This window comes from Triturus cristatus, chromosome 2_1 (assembly GCF_964204655.1).
Source record: "Triturus cristatus chromosome 2_1, aTriCri1.1, whole genome shotgun sequence".
NCBI lineage: Eukaryota > Metazoa > Chordata > Amphibia > Caudata > Salamandridae > Triturus > Triturus cristatus.
The window spans coordinates 1,023,748,854-1,023,763,668 of NC_140581.1; the positions used below are offsets into that span (position 1 = coordinate 1,023,748,854).

The 14,815-nt window shown below is 52.4% G+C and overlaps 1 protein-coding gene across 2 annotated transcripts in view; it reads left to right on the forward strand.

Moving 5' to 3' along the window:
• The window catches only part of LOC146866260 (programmed cell death 1 ligand 2-like), a 423,355-nt gene that overhangs the window by 216,023 nt on the left and 192,517 nt on the right, over positions 1-14,815 (forward strand). The window lies entirely within an intron of this gene.

Genomic DNA, 14,815 nt, shown 5'->3' on the forward strand with positions numbered 1-14,815 from the left:
CCTCTTGCGGAACCACGTCCTCCACATCACTAGCCCCATTGCCAAGCCCTTCGTCCTCCACGGGTGGATGGTCCTGATCATCTTGATCCAGGATGAGTGGCACAGCTTTCTCAACTGCCATGTTGTGCAGCATGCAGCAGACCATGAAGATTTTGCAGACCTTCGCCGGGGCATATGGGAGCACGCCACCGGTCTTGTGGAGGCACCGGAATCGGCTCTTCAGGAGGCCAAATGTCCTCTCAATCACTCCCCTTGTCCGGCCATGGGTGGTGTTGTAGCGGAGCTGGGCCGGCGTGATGGGGTTGCGGAGAGGTGTGATCAGCCATGGCATGTTGGGATAGCCAGCGTCCCCTACATGGAAAGCACATGGACATAAGTAGGACAGGAGAAGCGGTCGTGCAGGAAGTCTACGCAAAATACAGGACAGACAGACTGTACCCACCAACAACACATGCTCGTTCGTTGCGCAGCTGCGTCATCATTTCAGGCATCCTGCTATGCCTCATGATGTAGGCATCGTGTGCTGATCCTGGAAAACGAGCACAGACATGTGAAATCACCATGTTGGACAGACACACCACAAGGGCATTGATGGAGTGGTAGTGCTTGCGATTCCTGTACGCTACCTCCTGTGCCTGTGGTGGTACCAAAGCCACATGTGTCCCATCTATGGACCCAATGACATGGGGCATCCCTCCCAGGGCATAGAATCCACGCTTGACCCCAGTCAACATTTCAGGGGTTGGGAAATGGATGAAGTCATCCAGGTGAAGCAACATGGCCTCTAAGAAATCATGCAGCACACGGCAGAACATGCTCTGGGACATGCCACCAACATGAGCTATGGTATTTTGAAAGGTACCCGTGGCAAGAAAATGTAGGGCTGCCATTACCTTCAGCTTGGGTGTCAGTGCCGTAGGATACCTGTGCAGCGGTTGCAGGTGTGGTGCCAGTCTCGCCGTCAACTCCAGAATCAACGGTTGGGGGAAGCGGTAGCACCGGCTACAGTCATTCTACCGCATGGCAGCCAAGTCCGGAATTGGTCGGGGAAGAGGCGGCGCTCTGCAGTAATTTGGAAGTGAGAAGGAAGAGTGAGTGCACCACAACAACTATTGATTTGTACTGAGCACATGTTAATCTGTCAATACACATATGCTACATACGGAGTCAGGTATGTGCCACATGCCCTGGACATGTATGGCTGCCAGGTGACACTCCTACCAAGACCCAGCTACACACGGAGATTGTGAACCTCCACATGCCATGGCATGGGATTAGCTGTGTCCCAGTGTAAGTGACCAGCCAGACGCAACACAGGAGTGACATACATCCACACATCAGCAGAAGTAGGATGTCGATTGCAGAGACTGGTAGCGGAACACTAGAGCCACAGGTCACATGACAGTACACTAGGACAGCCCACACACCTTGCCATGAAGGTGTACATGTCATGACTCACCACACATTCATAGAGAGGATGCAGACATGTCCTTGTTACGCTACTCTGTGTCCCATGCATACATACGCACCTCACATCCGATACCACATGTGGCATGGTGTGCGGAACAGTGTGCCATGTCAATCTACACACAGACACATGTTGGTTGCTGCAACAGCTGATGCTTTTGAGGGAGCTCCAACATCAACCTAATGGGAACCCCCCACACATACATGACATAGTCACATCATGCACCGTGGGTAGTGACATGTCTGGTGTGGTAACCACTGTACCGGGCCTCAGGGGACACTTGCGTGTGTTGTTGACCGTGCCATGCCAGTGACGCTCATCCCAAGTGTGCAGTACGACATGCACACATGTCAAAGGAGTCAAGGGCATACCAGGCACACATTGCACCGTCACACATTACATGTGTACACATCTCAGCATACATCTGGTGCCTTCTCGACTCAGGAGTAATGTGCCACATCACAGCCTTTCACACCTGTGCCCCCCACATGTAGTACTGCCCAGACAATGCCTTGATGTCCATCCATGGACAAGTATGTCAGCCCTATTCCTTCCTGTGTGCTGCCTGTCACACTGTGATGTGTGAAAAGCACCGTACTTTCGCAAAGAGGGCCTGTGTACGTTCCCTATCACTATGGGAGTGCTGCCGTATGTGTACCCATAGTGATAGTGAGCGTACAGGCGTGTGTATGGTCCGTACCACTATGGGTGTTCTCGCGTATGCGTTCTCATGGTGGTATGGACCGTACACACGCCTGTACGCTCACTATCACTATGAGTACGCATACGCGAGAACACCCATAGTGAGACGGGCCGTACACGCGTGCGTACGCTCACTATCACTATGGGTGTTTTCGCGTATGCGTACTCATAGTGATAGTGAGCGTACAGGCGTGTGTACGGTCCGTACCACCATGAGTATGCATACGCGAGAACACCCATAGTGGTACGGACCGTACACACGCCTGTACGCTCACTATCACTATGAGTACGCATACGCGAGAACACCCATAGTGAGACGGACCGTACACACGCCTGTAAGCTCACTATCACTATGAGTACGCATACGCGAGAACACCCATAGTGAGATGGACCGTACACACGCCTGTACGCTCACTATCACTATGAGTACGCATACGAGAGAACACCCATAGTGAGACGGGCCGTACACGCGTGCATACGCTCACTATCACTATGGGTGTTCTCGCGTATGCGTACTCATAGTGATAGTGAGCGTACAGGCGTGTGTACGGTCCATACCACCATGAGTACGCATACGCGAGAACACCCATAGTGGTACGGACCGTACACACACCTGTACGCTCACTATCACTATGAGTACGCATACGCGAGAACACCCATAGTGAGATGGGCCAAACACGCGTGCGTACGCTCACTATCACTATGGGTGTTCTCGTGTATGCGTACTCATAGTGATAGTGAGCGTACAGGCGTGTGTACGGTCCGTACCACCATGAGTACGCATACGCGAGAACACCCTTAGTGGTACGGACCGTACACACACCTGTACGGGCCGTTGCTATGCATTTGGGGTGCCCTAGGGCCCCGGAACGCACCGTACCTGTGTGTGAAGCTCCAAATTACATAGGGGACACATGAGGGACAAGGATAAAGGCCTACATGCATGCTGGTTGTCATGGAGACCAAGTTTAAAGTTTGAATTTGTTCCGGAAGGTGCACAGCAGAAGTCAGTTGGAATGAATCTACTTTGTTGCAATGTGTTTGTGGAGTTGACATCATGCTGAAGAAAAAACACAATAAGAACCCACTGACTGTGCTAGGTTTGACGGGATTGGAGGAAACATAGGATGCAAATGTGAGTGACCAATCACTCTGTACTCCTGTGCATGAAACAGGCCAGCAAGGCAGATATAAGGCAGCCAGGTCCCATGAGGGAGCACTTGCCTGCACATCTTTGTATTCCACGACCCAGCTGCTGCTACTGATTCCCTGGAACCATGTCAAGGTCTGTGGAGCGGTCACAGCCTTTCACCCTGGAGGAGAACCTGGCTTTGCTGGATGTGATCCTCCCACAGTACCCCCTGCTGTATGGGCGACCAGGGTATCAGGTGAGTGCAGAGTCCACTGGCACAGACTGTGTCCCTTTTTTGTGACTGTGACTTCTGGCATTGTGTCCAGGTGTGGCACACATGCTATGTACTGTAGGGGGGGTCCCGGGGGGGGGAATGCCTGATGTCTCCCAGCCAGTGCATGCTGTGGTGCATGTCTGCCGTCCTCACTTGCATTGTGTTTACTGTGACAATCACTGCATGGTGCATGCCACATTCTGCCTGTCTTACCCTCCTGGGAATGTAGCCTCTACAGTCCTCATTTGATTATGTGGTCAGCCCAGTGTGACAGGTGACTGTACCCACAGATGTGTGTTAGTTCTGTGTACCTGTGCTGAGAGTGTCCACATGATGTGTTCGTACCCTGGACATCGGTGTGTGTGTAAGTCCCCTGTCATGTGGGTGGGTGCATATGTGGGGTGTGGAACCCGGGCTGCATGAGGGATGGATATACCCTGCCCATGTGATGTGAGCAGGGAGCAGTGCTGTGTGTCTGACGTGCAGAGCCAGCCCCACCCAGCTGGTGGCACATGTGCAGAGTGAGGTTTGTCGCAGCATTTGGCAATGGCAGGTGAATGTCCTGTGCCTGTGTGTGTCTGTGTACTCTGCTGCGGTAGCGTCAGTGGCCTGTGACATGTGACTGCTTAGAGGTGCTGCACATTATCCTGGTGTACCTTGTGATGCACAGTGTGAGCCTGGATCATTGATTGTGTCGTTGCCCTCATTCCACCTGTGTACTTTCAATGGCACGTACTGCTTTAGCCCTTCCCCAGAGGATCATGTCCCTATGACAAAGGTGCAATGCGTTGGATGCATACTATGCCTTGTTGTACACAGCACATTTGTTCTAATATGTCTCTCTGTGACATGTGCCTGGTGTATTGATGTAGTCTCACTTGTTCATCCTCACAGGTGGGCGCCTCTGCCAAGAAGCAGATATGGCTGACCGCCGTCAGTGCCGTGAGGAGTGCGGATGGTCAGAAGCGGCGCCTGTCCCAGGTGAGGAAACGCTGGCAGGATATCCGGTGCTGGACGCGGAGGATCGCACGGGTCCTGCTGGGGGACTCACCTGAGACCCATAAGAACCGGGGGCGCCGCCGTCTGACCCACATCCACAAGCGTGTGCTGGCGGTGGTATTTCCAGACTTGGAGAGGCTCTTACAGGAGAAGCAGCAGCAGGAAGGGGGTAGGTACATGTGTGTTTGTTGTGTGTCACCAGCATTTGTAAGTGCACAGTTGCATGGATTCACTGCCAGGGTTTAAAGGTGCTGTGCATATCCAGTTACCCACAGTATAGCTGTGCTCTCCTGCCTCCCTTCCCCTCCTTGCAATGTGTTCCCTGGTCTGTGTGTAGTCACTCATTCACAAGGTTATCTAGGCTGGCACTTTCTCCACGTGAACTATGCCTGTAGCATCATGTGTGGGGGTGGTGTGTAACAGGTTTTGGGACCTTGCCTGTGCCCTGTCCAGTTCAGTACATGTGGGTTCCATGTCAGTTGGCACTGATGCCGAGTCCAGACATGGGAGTTAGTCTCTCAAGTGTTATGCCTTACAGCGCGCATGTCCTATGTTGTGGCCTGTGACATGATGTGCATGAGTGTGCGATACGCATAGTGCAGGGATGGTGGCGTGTGTTGCAGTCATTCCCATTCAGGACCATGGAATTGTGTGGCCACTACTGTCCCCTGGGGCATATTTTCCTAGGTGTCATGTGTGTCATCACAAAACGTGGACACTCTCAGTGTCTACAGCATAGGTTGTGCTCTGTGCCATTGTCCCTGGCACCATGTATATTGACGTGAAATGTAGTACAAGTATCCACTGTACAGCCTGACCTGATTTCCCTTGTTCATAGTCACAGTGGCCAGTGCCTGTGTGTCTTGTTACAATCATCTGATGATGGCCATTTGTACATGATTCTTTGGACAGGCGCACCTTGGGAATTTGGCGTCCAATCTTGCATTTATGCAGCCCCTGTGTATTTCACCCAGACTAAGAGATGTAAGTGCTTCCTGTGTCTCAACAAATTGTCTCATGTAGGGGGTGGTTGGTGCGGGCAAAGCCTACATGTCAAAACCTGAAATATCCTTGCTAGGTCTGGCCAGTGTGTGATGTTTGTCTGGACATACACTCAAGGTGCAGTGAGACAGTCATGTTGGGCATGTTTTCAGTATTGCCTATGCAGCATGCGCCTCAAGTTCATGGATATGGTCCCTGCTCATCCCTATTTTCGGCAACGCTGTGTGGTGCAGATGCAGTGCTGGATTGTCCCCAGGGACTGGCTCCTATGTCAAACTCCATTTCATGTCATTTGCAATTGTGTCATGCTCTCCATGAATTTTCAGTGGCATGGTGGCTCTACCAACTGTGTGTTGCATGCCCTACATCTGTACCTTGTTTTGTAGATGTTACTGATCTTTCTTTGCAGGCTATGCACTGTAACCTATGTAGATTGGACTCATGTGACATATTTATACAGGTGTGTGATTAATTGCTGTCTCTTCACCTTGCCCACAGCATCGTCGGGGGACACGGAGGGAGACATGAGCACGGACAGAGCGGAGGGACCGAGCACCAGTGCCAGCGTTGACATCGTGGCTGGCACATTGAGTGGTACGGAGGCGGAGGAGAGTGAGGCCGAGGACCTGTCCACTGGCACGACTGAATATGAAGCTGACGGGTCCGAGGATGATCTCTACGAGTGGGCGGAGGCTGCACCACCAGCTGACAGCGGCACAACATCGCACCCCGCCCCCTCCATTGCCATCAGCCGCCTCCCACTTGCTCGTGTCCCTTCCCAGCGTGCCCGGTCACCACATGTCTCCTTCCTGCCAGGCACCGCACCCCCTGCCCCTGTCTCCACTGCTGCCGCCAATGCCGAGTCTGTGGACATCCAGCGGCAGTTGCAGATTGGTCAGGCTGCGATCCTTAATGTCCTCCATGGCCACAGCCAAGTGCTGCACAACATGGAGGCATACTTGGAGGGCATTTTTTCATCGCAGGCTGACCAACGCCAGTTGCTGAGGTCCATAGACTCGACACTGACTGCAGCAGTGGGTCTCCTGCAGCGCTACGTCCCACCCACTACCCCTGCCCCATCCACACTTCCCACTCCCATGCCTGTCCCACGTACACCCAGACGTCAGCATGCACCCACCACAACAGACACAGGCACCACACCAGCAGGGAAGGACAAGCGCACACCTCCTGGCACGCACACACAGGGTGAAGTAGGCACACCCACTGGGTCGGGGGGCAAACGTAAGTCATGCAGCCAGAGTGGGAGTCCGCATTCCACCCAATCCACTCCCTCCAAATCCCCTCCCCTCAGCTCTCCTGGCCACATATCCAGCAAGGAATCCTTCATGGCCGCTCTGTCCCTGAGCCCCACTGTGACACCACCCCGCAAGCGGTCAAGGGAGTCCCCGGTCAGGGTGGTTGAGTCCCCCCCCCTGTCCACACCCTCCCTCTGTGGCGCTGCGACCCATCCATCCGCCCCCCCCCTCCTTGGGGCCTGTGGTTCCTTCGGGTGCAGGGGAGACGCTGGAGGACCTTGCAAAGGTGTGCAGCGCCATCCTGGCCTCCACCTTTGGCCCAGACCCACCCCCTGTGGTGGAGTCCTCCATCCCTGCACCCACGACGCCTACCCTTCGCCCTCATGTCCCTGCGGTGCCTGGTCCTTCCCCCCCACATGATGCCCTCCCCGCTCTGGAAGACGATGGAGTCTGACTGTGCAGGCAAGCTAGGGGACACGCGTCCCACTGTGTCCCCCACCTGGATTGGAACTTTGGTTAGCCCTATGGGCATAGTACTTTTTGAACTTTGAAGTGAAAAACATATGTTTTGGATGCTGATTAAAGCAATTTATTTTTCCTTTGTACACTACTGTCTGTCTGGTATTGCTGTTGGTCGACCTGCCCCATTATTTTGGGTGGTGATTATGTGTTGGGTGTGTGGGAATTGTCATCTTGTGCTGGTCATAGTGTGGATCCTGGTATCTGTGTGCCATCACAAGCTGTTGGCTACATAACTTTGTTCATGTAAGCAGTTACTGCATGGTGACATCGTCCCAAGGTGTGTTCCTTCCTCTGTGTAACCTGACTTCTTCCCTGCAGGGTCTTTCCAATATGTGGGGCTGAGCTGTGTCTACATTGGCTGGGTGTGTGATGGACTCGTTAGACTTGGCCCATGCATGCTGAGCGATGTCTCCACCTGCATCATTCGTGGCGTCCTTGGTGGTCACTGTACTTGTGTATGTAGACTGTTGCCATGACTTCATGTGTACATGTATTCTTGTAGGCGCTATGCATATGTATACTTCCAGCCTCGCACACATGTGGTACATGTACTGCAGGATCTTTGTGCACCTGACTGACATTTGTGGGCATTGGATCTGTGGGTACTCCACCCTTTTCTTTGCAGGGACACTGCTGGGAGTGTTAGGCACCCACCCCTCCTGTGTCTGGGCACTGCTGGGAGGACTCTGCACACACATGTCCTGTCTCTGGGCACTGCTGGGAGGACTCTGCACCCACCCCTCCTGTCTCTGGGCACGGCTGGGAGGACTCTGCACACACCCCTCCTGTGTCTGGGCACTGCTGGGAGGACTCTGCACACACCCCTCCTGTGTCTGGGCACTGCTGGGAGGACTCTGCACCCACCCCTCCTGTCTCTGGGCACTGCTGGGAGGACTCTGCACACACCCCTCCTGTCTCTGGGCACTGCTGGGAGGACTCTGCACCCACCCCTCCTGTCTCTGGGCACTGCAGTGAGTGTTAGGCACCCACCCCTCCTGTGTCTGGGCACTGCTGGGGGACTCTGCACCCACCCCTCCTGTCTCTGGGCACTGCTGGGAGTGTTAGGCACCCACCCCTCCTGCATCTGGGCACTGCTGGGAGGACTCTGCACACACCCCTCCTATTTCAGGATATGTACGCTTAGAACGTTCGCTCCATGCATACGCGGGTGAGGGTACGGGTCGTACTTACACTGTTGTGGTGGGGGGTACACTCCATGCATACGCGGGTGGGGTTACGGTCCGTACGTACACTGTTGGCATGGGGGGTACGCTCCATACGTCCGCGGGTGAGGGTACGGGTCGTACTTACACTGCTGGGGTGGGGGGTACACTCCATACGTATGCGGGTGGGGTACGGGTCGTACTTACACTGTTGGGGTGGGGGTACGCTCCATACGTACGCGGGCGAGGGTACGGGTCGTACTTACACTGTTGGGGTGGGGGGTACACTCCATACGTACGCGGGTGAGGGTACGGGTCTTACTTACACTGTTGGGGTGGGGGGTACGCTCCATGCGTACGCGGGTGAGGGTACGGGTCGTACTTACACTGTTGGGGTGGGGGGTACGCTCCATACGTACGCGGGTAGGGGTCGTACTTACACTGTTGGGGTGGGGGGTACGCTCCATATGTAGGCCGGTGAGGGTACGGGTCATACTTACACTGTTGGGGTGGGGGGTACGCTCCATACGTACGCGGGTAGGGGTCGTACTTACACTGTTGGGGTGGGGGGTACGCTCCATACGTATGCCGGTGAGGGTACGGGTCGTACTTACACTGTTGGGGTGGGGGTACGCTCCATACGTACGCGGGTGAGGGTACGGGTCGTACTTACACTGTTGGGGTGGGGGTTACGCTCCATACGTACGCGGGTGAGGGTACGGGTCGTACTTACACTGTTGGGGTGGGGGGTACGCTCCATACGTACGCGGGTGAGGGTACGGGTCGTACTTACACTGTTGGGGTGGGGGGTACGCTCCATACGTACTCGGGTGAGGGTACGGGTCGTACTTACACTGTTGGGGTGGGGGGTACACTCCATACGTACGTGGGTAGGGGCCGTACTTACACTGTTGGGGTGGGGGGTACGCTCCATACGTACGCCGGTGAGGGTACGGGTCGTACTTACACTGTTGGGGTGGGGGTACGCTCCATACGTACGCCGGTGAGGGTACGGGTCGCACTTACACTGTTGGGGTGGGGGGTACGCTCCATACGTACGCGTGTTAGGGTACGGGTCGTACTTACACTGTTGGGGTGGGGGTACGCTCCATACGTACGCGGGTGAGGGTACGGGTCGTACTTACACTGTTGGGGTGGGGGGTACGCTCCATACGTACGCGGGTGAGGGTACGGGTCGTACTTACACTGTTGGGGTGGGGGGTACGCTCCATACGTACGCGGGTGAGGGTACGGGTCGTACTTACACTGTTGGCATGGGGGGTACGCTCCATACGTACGCGGGTGGGGGTACGGGTCGTACTTACACTGTTGGGGTGGGGGGTACGCTCCATACGTACGCGGGTGAGGGTACGGGTCGTACTTACACTGTTGGGGTGGGGGGTATGCTCCATACGTACGCGGGTGAGGGTACGGGTCGTACTTACACTGTTGGGGTGGGGGGTACGCTCCATACGTACGCGGGTGAGGGTACGGGTCGTACTTACACTGTTGGCATGGGGGGTACGCTCCATACGTACGTGGGTGGGGGTACGGGTCGTACTGACACTGTTGGGGTGGGGGTACGCTCCATGCATACGGGGGTGGGGGTACGGTCTGTACATATCCATACCCACGCTGTGGAATGCTTGTGCGGGCCGTACCCAGGCCTTTGCCACGTGGGTACAGCCGTCCCGCCATTGTTGGGATGACGTAGGTGTGGGCGGGGTACGACTCGTACCCACGCTCTTAAGGCGTGGGTACGGGACGTACCTGTATTGTTGTGTTGCCGGTTCGCGTTGTCAAGCACTTCCGTTGTGGCGGACGCTGGCTTTGCTGGACACGCCCCCACCCCCTCGTAGTGACCATGGCCTGAGGGTCAGGTATGTCCAGGGCATGTGTGCTGTGTGACTTTGGTGGGGGTTTTGTGGCCTGCCCCTGGTCCTGCCACCCCACCCCCCCTTTCCCCCTCCCTTTGTTGTTCTGACCTTCTGCGGCGTCTGCGTCCAAACCTGTAGAGGAGGTCGACTGCTATGAGGGCCGGGATGACACGTAGGTTCGGGTCCATGTCTGTCCGTCGCGTACAGGTACTCCTTGTTCGCGTCGTCCTGATTTCCCGGCAGTTTTTGGCAGCCGGAAAATATTCACCGTGCGGGATGACGTCGGTGCGAATCGTGATTCCTGGTTCGTGAATGGCAGGCTGCGTGCGTCCCGACGTCACGTCGGCGCTTTCCCGGATCGCATTTGTACGTTTATTTTCGTCGGTCGGGGATTTGTACGATTCGTACGGAAATGGTGTTTCCGTGCGAATCGTAATTCCATGTTTGTATATTTTGACGACCGGGTACGCGTCGGACGGAGAATATGCTCCGTCCGACGGTTCGTACCCGGATTTTACCGGATCGTGATCGGCACCCAAGTGTTATCACAACAGCAGACGCACTAGGGGCAGTAATGACGACAGATGTACTAACAATATCTAATCATGGATCTGAAGTGACTAAAGGCAAACCTCCCTCTGATGAACTCTGCTCAGCAGGAACACTCAAACCAACTCCAAGGTCTGCTCTTTCTCCTGTGACTACTTGGGTTAGAGGATGCACTACAGGCAGGGAGACAACATTATGTGAAGGTGGTTGAGAATTTAGCATATCATCCAAAAACTCATCACCCGAATCACTGCCAAACTCTGGCTCTCTTTTGTCATCTCCACCTCTCTCTCATGACTTCTTCACTTCTATCCCTCCTTTTACTGTCAGAGGGTACATATATGTATGCCCTCAATCACTTAGCCACCCTTCCTGTTTCGCGTTCCATTCTGACTTTATCCAACTATGGACTTTATTTCTCATTTGGGTTTTATTTTTCTCCTTCTGATGCGCAGCATTTTCTCATTTGTTCAGTGCTTCAAACTGTACATCACTCGTCTCGAATTCTCAATTTTTCTCACATTGAATGTGTCATGTGAAGGAAATTGCAGCTGCTCATCTTTCTCTGTAATCTTCTTACATTGTGTGATCCAGACACAAGGGTGTAATTCTACCTTAGTGGCCATATCATATGCAGGTGTGCCCTCCGAAGGAGCCTGCTCACCCTCACAGAAAAGTACACTCACATCATTACTCAACATAGCTCTTATTCTCTTGAAGAATTTCATCTTCATTACTTATGCAAAATGGCACAGAAGTTGTAAATCTCAAAGTGAAATGCTGATCTGTGTACAGTAAATCCCAATGTAGTACTCAGTAAGACAAAGGCCCTTAGCAGCACGACTCCACAGAACTAACCATTCATAGTGTGGCACCAGATGGTGCAACAACCAATCCCAGCATGGCACACATTCTGAACAAGCAATGTCAGCAGAATAGATAATGACATAGCTCGCAGCACCACAGAGCGACTGTCACTTGCCTCTGATCAGCTTTGCATAAGCAAAAATAAAAATAAAACAACTCTTGTCCTATTACCTAAAGATAAATAGAATCAGCAATCACTCTAGGGGAAACAAGAAATGGTGCCCTCCTGGCTCTACCAAACGCACAAGCCAGTTCTTGGCCTGCTGGAACCCACTCTGACTAGAGCGGTCTACTCTTGTGCATGAAGGATCAACCAGACACCAATCTAAGTTAGCACAGTCTCACAACAAATGTCCCTATTTTGGTGCAGCCATGGCCCCTCACAGTCCAACATCTCAACCTCAACTGATAAGTCAAATACCACTTAAATATTTCTCTTTACCGGGATCTTGGATTGCAATGATTACAATGACCAAACTTCAGCTCTGAGCAATAAGCAAGTTAATCTCAATAAGCGCACTTCAATATTCAAATTCAACACAACATTTTGTCACCACAACTCAAAGGATGACAAATCATCAAAAACCACAATACTTTGACTCTCAACAACTCACAATCAAAACTACATAACCCTACTTATATTCACGCTCCTTGGATACTGCAGCCGCTTTCAGTTTTGCCTGAATGACGTCAATACTCCAAAGGGGACCATGGAAGATCAGAAATGTAGATTGAAATGCGGTCAGATGTTGGATACTAGATTGAATTTAAATTATCCAAGCCTCATTGGAAACCATCCTGTGCTACCAGATTTGTGTTAGTGTGTGTCTTGTGAAAGTTTCAGGGTTCATAAGAGATATCAGAAGAATCAAAGGTCACAACTGAGGTTGGTCAGCAAATGAATACATTCAATGAATGTTAATCACATTAGGCTCCACAAGGAAGACAAAGAATGATTAAGTCATCACACCATAAAGGTTTATTAAAGCTTAAAGGTTTACAGAAAACAAAAATCAAATTAGTGTACATCAATAATCAATATATGAATGCATCAATTAATATGAAGTTCAAATCCATTAAGTCATAGAAGTAAGAGGGCAACCTAGCATGGAGTCGCCTCAAAGGGAAGGGTTAAGAAAAGTCAGTTCTCTCACAGAGAGAGCACTCTAAATCTCCTACTCTGCTCTTTTCCAAGCTGCATTGAGAAACAGACTAACTCATAATCAACTCTCCGCTAACTTAAATCACACCATTATAAAATGTTCTACACCTATACACAGTTCTCATGAAACAATCCAACCAGGTTAAAGCAAGGTGAAACAATTGCATACTTATTAGCTTCTCAGGATTGTCACAATATAGCTTCCCTCAGCATCCTTTGAACTTGCATTATCTGTAACAAGATGAGATGAGGGAGCAGCCTGCACTCTGTAGGTGTCTCCATGAATATGTTACTCATTATAACATTCCATGATTATCTCAGTGATAAGAAAACATGTATTCTCCTGGGAAATAAAGCAAAGAACATTGCATTTGATAATTAGGACTTCGGTTTCACCTAGAAATAAAGGTTTTACGAGTTTCAAAGCAAGGTGAGACCAATGTTAGCCATTTTAAAATACAGTTCTTCATTAGCTGTGGTCAATCTAAATGGGAATAAAGAATAATTATTAACATTTGTGTGTTTAGACGCTAATGTTGATTTAATACAAAAACACTTAGGGGCCGATTCCGATCCTGTATATTTTTTTTCCCGTACGGCTTGTATCCGTATTTTTTTACGTACGAATCGTGCAAGTACCGTACAAACGGTGAAGTACGATTCGTATGGGAAAAATACATACGAATCGCCTCGGGAAAAGTCTACGAGACGTCCCCGGACAGTTTTACGTACGAGTCGTAAAACTGAAGTCCGAGCGCACAAGTCCGATCCGTACCGGCGTTCCGAATGCATAAGCGTATGGAAAACGTCCCATACGGAGCGAACTGTGTACGACCCCTACCCCGGGTACACTTGTGCCCGGGGTACGAGTCGTACGCCCCCCCCCACCCTAGCCCCGTATGTACGCGCCGTACCCCCAGCTCCGTATGTATGCACCGTACCCCCACCCGAGCCCCGTTTGTACGTGCCGTACCCCCAGCCCCGTATGTACGTGCTGTACCCCCACCCCAGCCCCGTATGTACGTGCCGCAACCCCACACCAGCCCCGTATGTACGCGCCGTATCCCCAGCGCTAGGCGCTGGGCGTACGGCGCGTACATACGGGGCTGGGGTGGGGGTACGGTGCGTACATACGCAGGTGGGGTACGCCTGGGGTACGGTGCGTACGTACGTGGGTGGGGTGGGGGGTACGGTCCGTGCATACGGGGGGTGGGGGGTACGGTCCGTACATATGCAATGTTGGGGTACGCACTGTACATGATGACACGTACGATGTGGGTGATGGCATGTACGTCGCGTAGCGGGCCCCCTTTTCCTCGTGCATCGCGGCGTACTTAGCTTTTCCGGCACTTCTTGGCTCCTGTAAAAATATAGCCGTGCGGAGTGCTGTGGGTACGAATCGCACTTGCTGATCTGTAAAACGCTGCCTGACTCCGTGCGGACGTCGCGTACGCGCTGTCCAGGATCAGAATTGTATGTATTTTTTAGCCGTACGGTGTTTTTTACGATTCGTACGGAAATGGTATTTCTGTACGAATCGTACTTGCTGGTTTGTACGGTGGAATTCCCGGGTACGAGTAGTACGGAGAAAACGCTCCGTACGACAATTTGTACCCGGGTTTTACATCGGAATCGGCACCTTAATATAAAATAAACTATTTCAGATAGGATGTGATTACATATGGTGGCCAGGTATACTGGGGCAAGCCAAAATGTGAAAATGGTCCTTCGTCTAAAGCACCAGAAATACTTGCACCGGTGTTGGATGTTAGCTTTGCCCTGCTAGCCATGTTCACATGGTAAATTCCCTTTACAGATGGGTAAAATGGCACATTCTCAAGT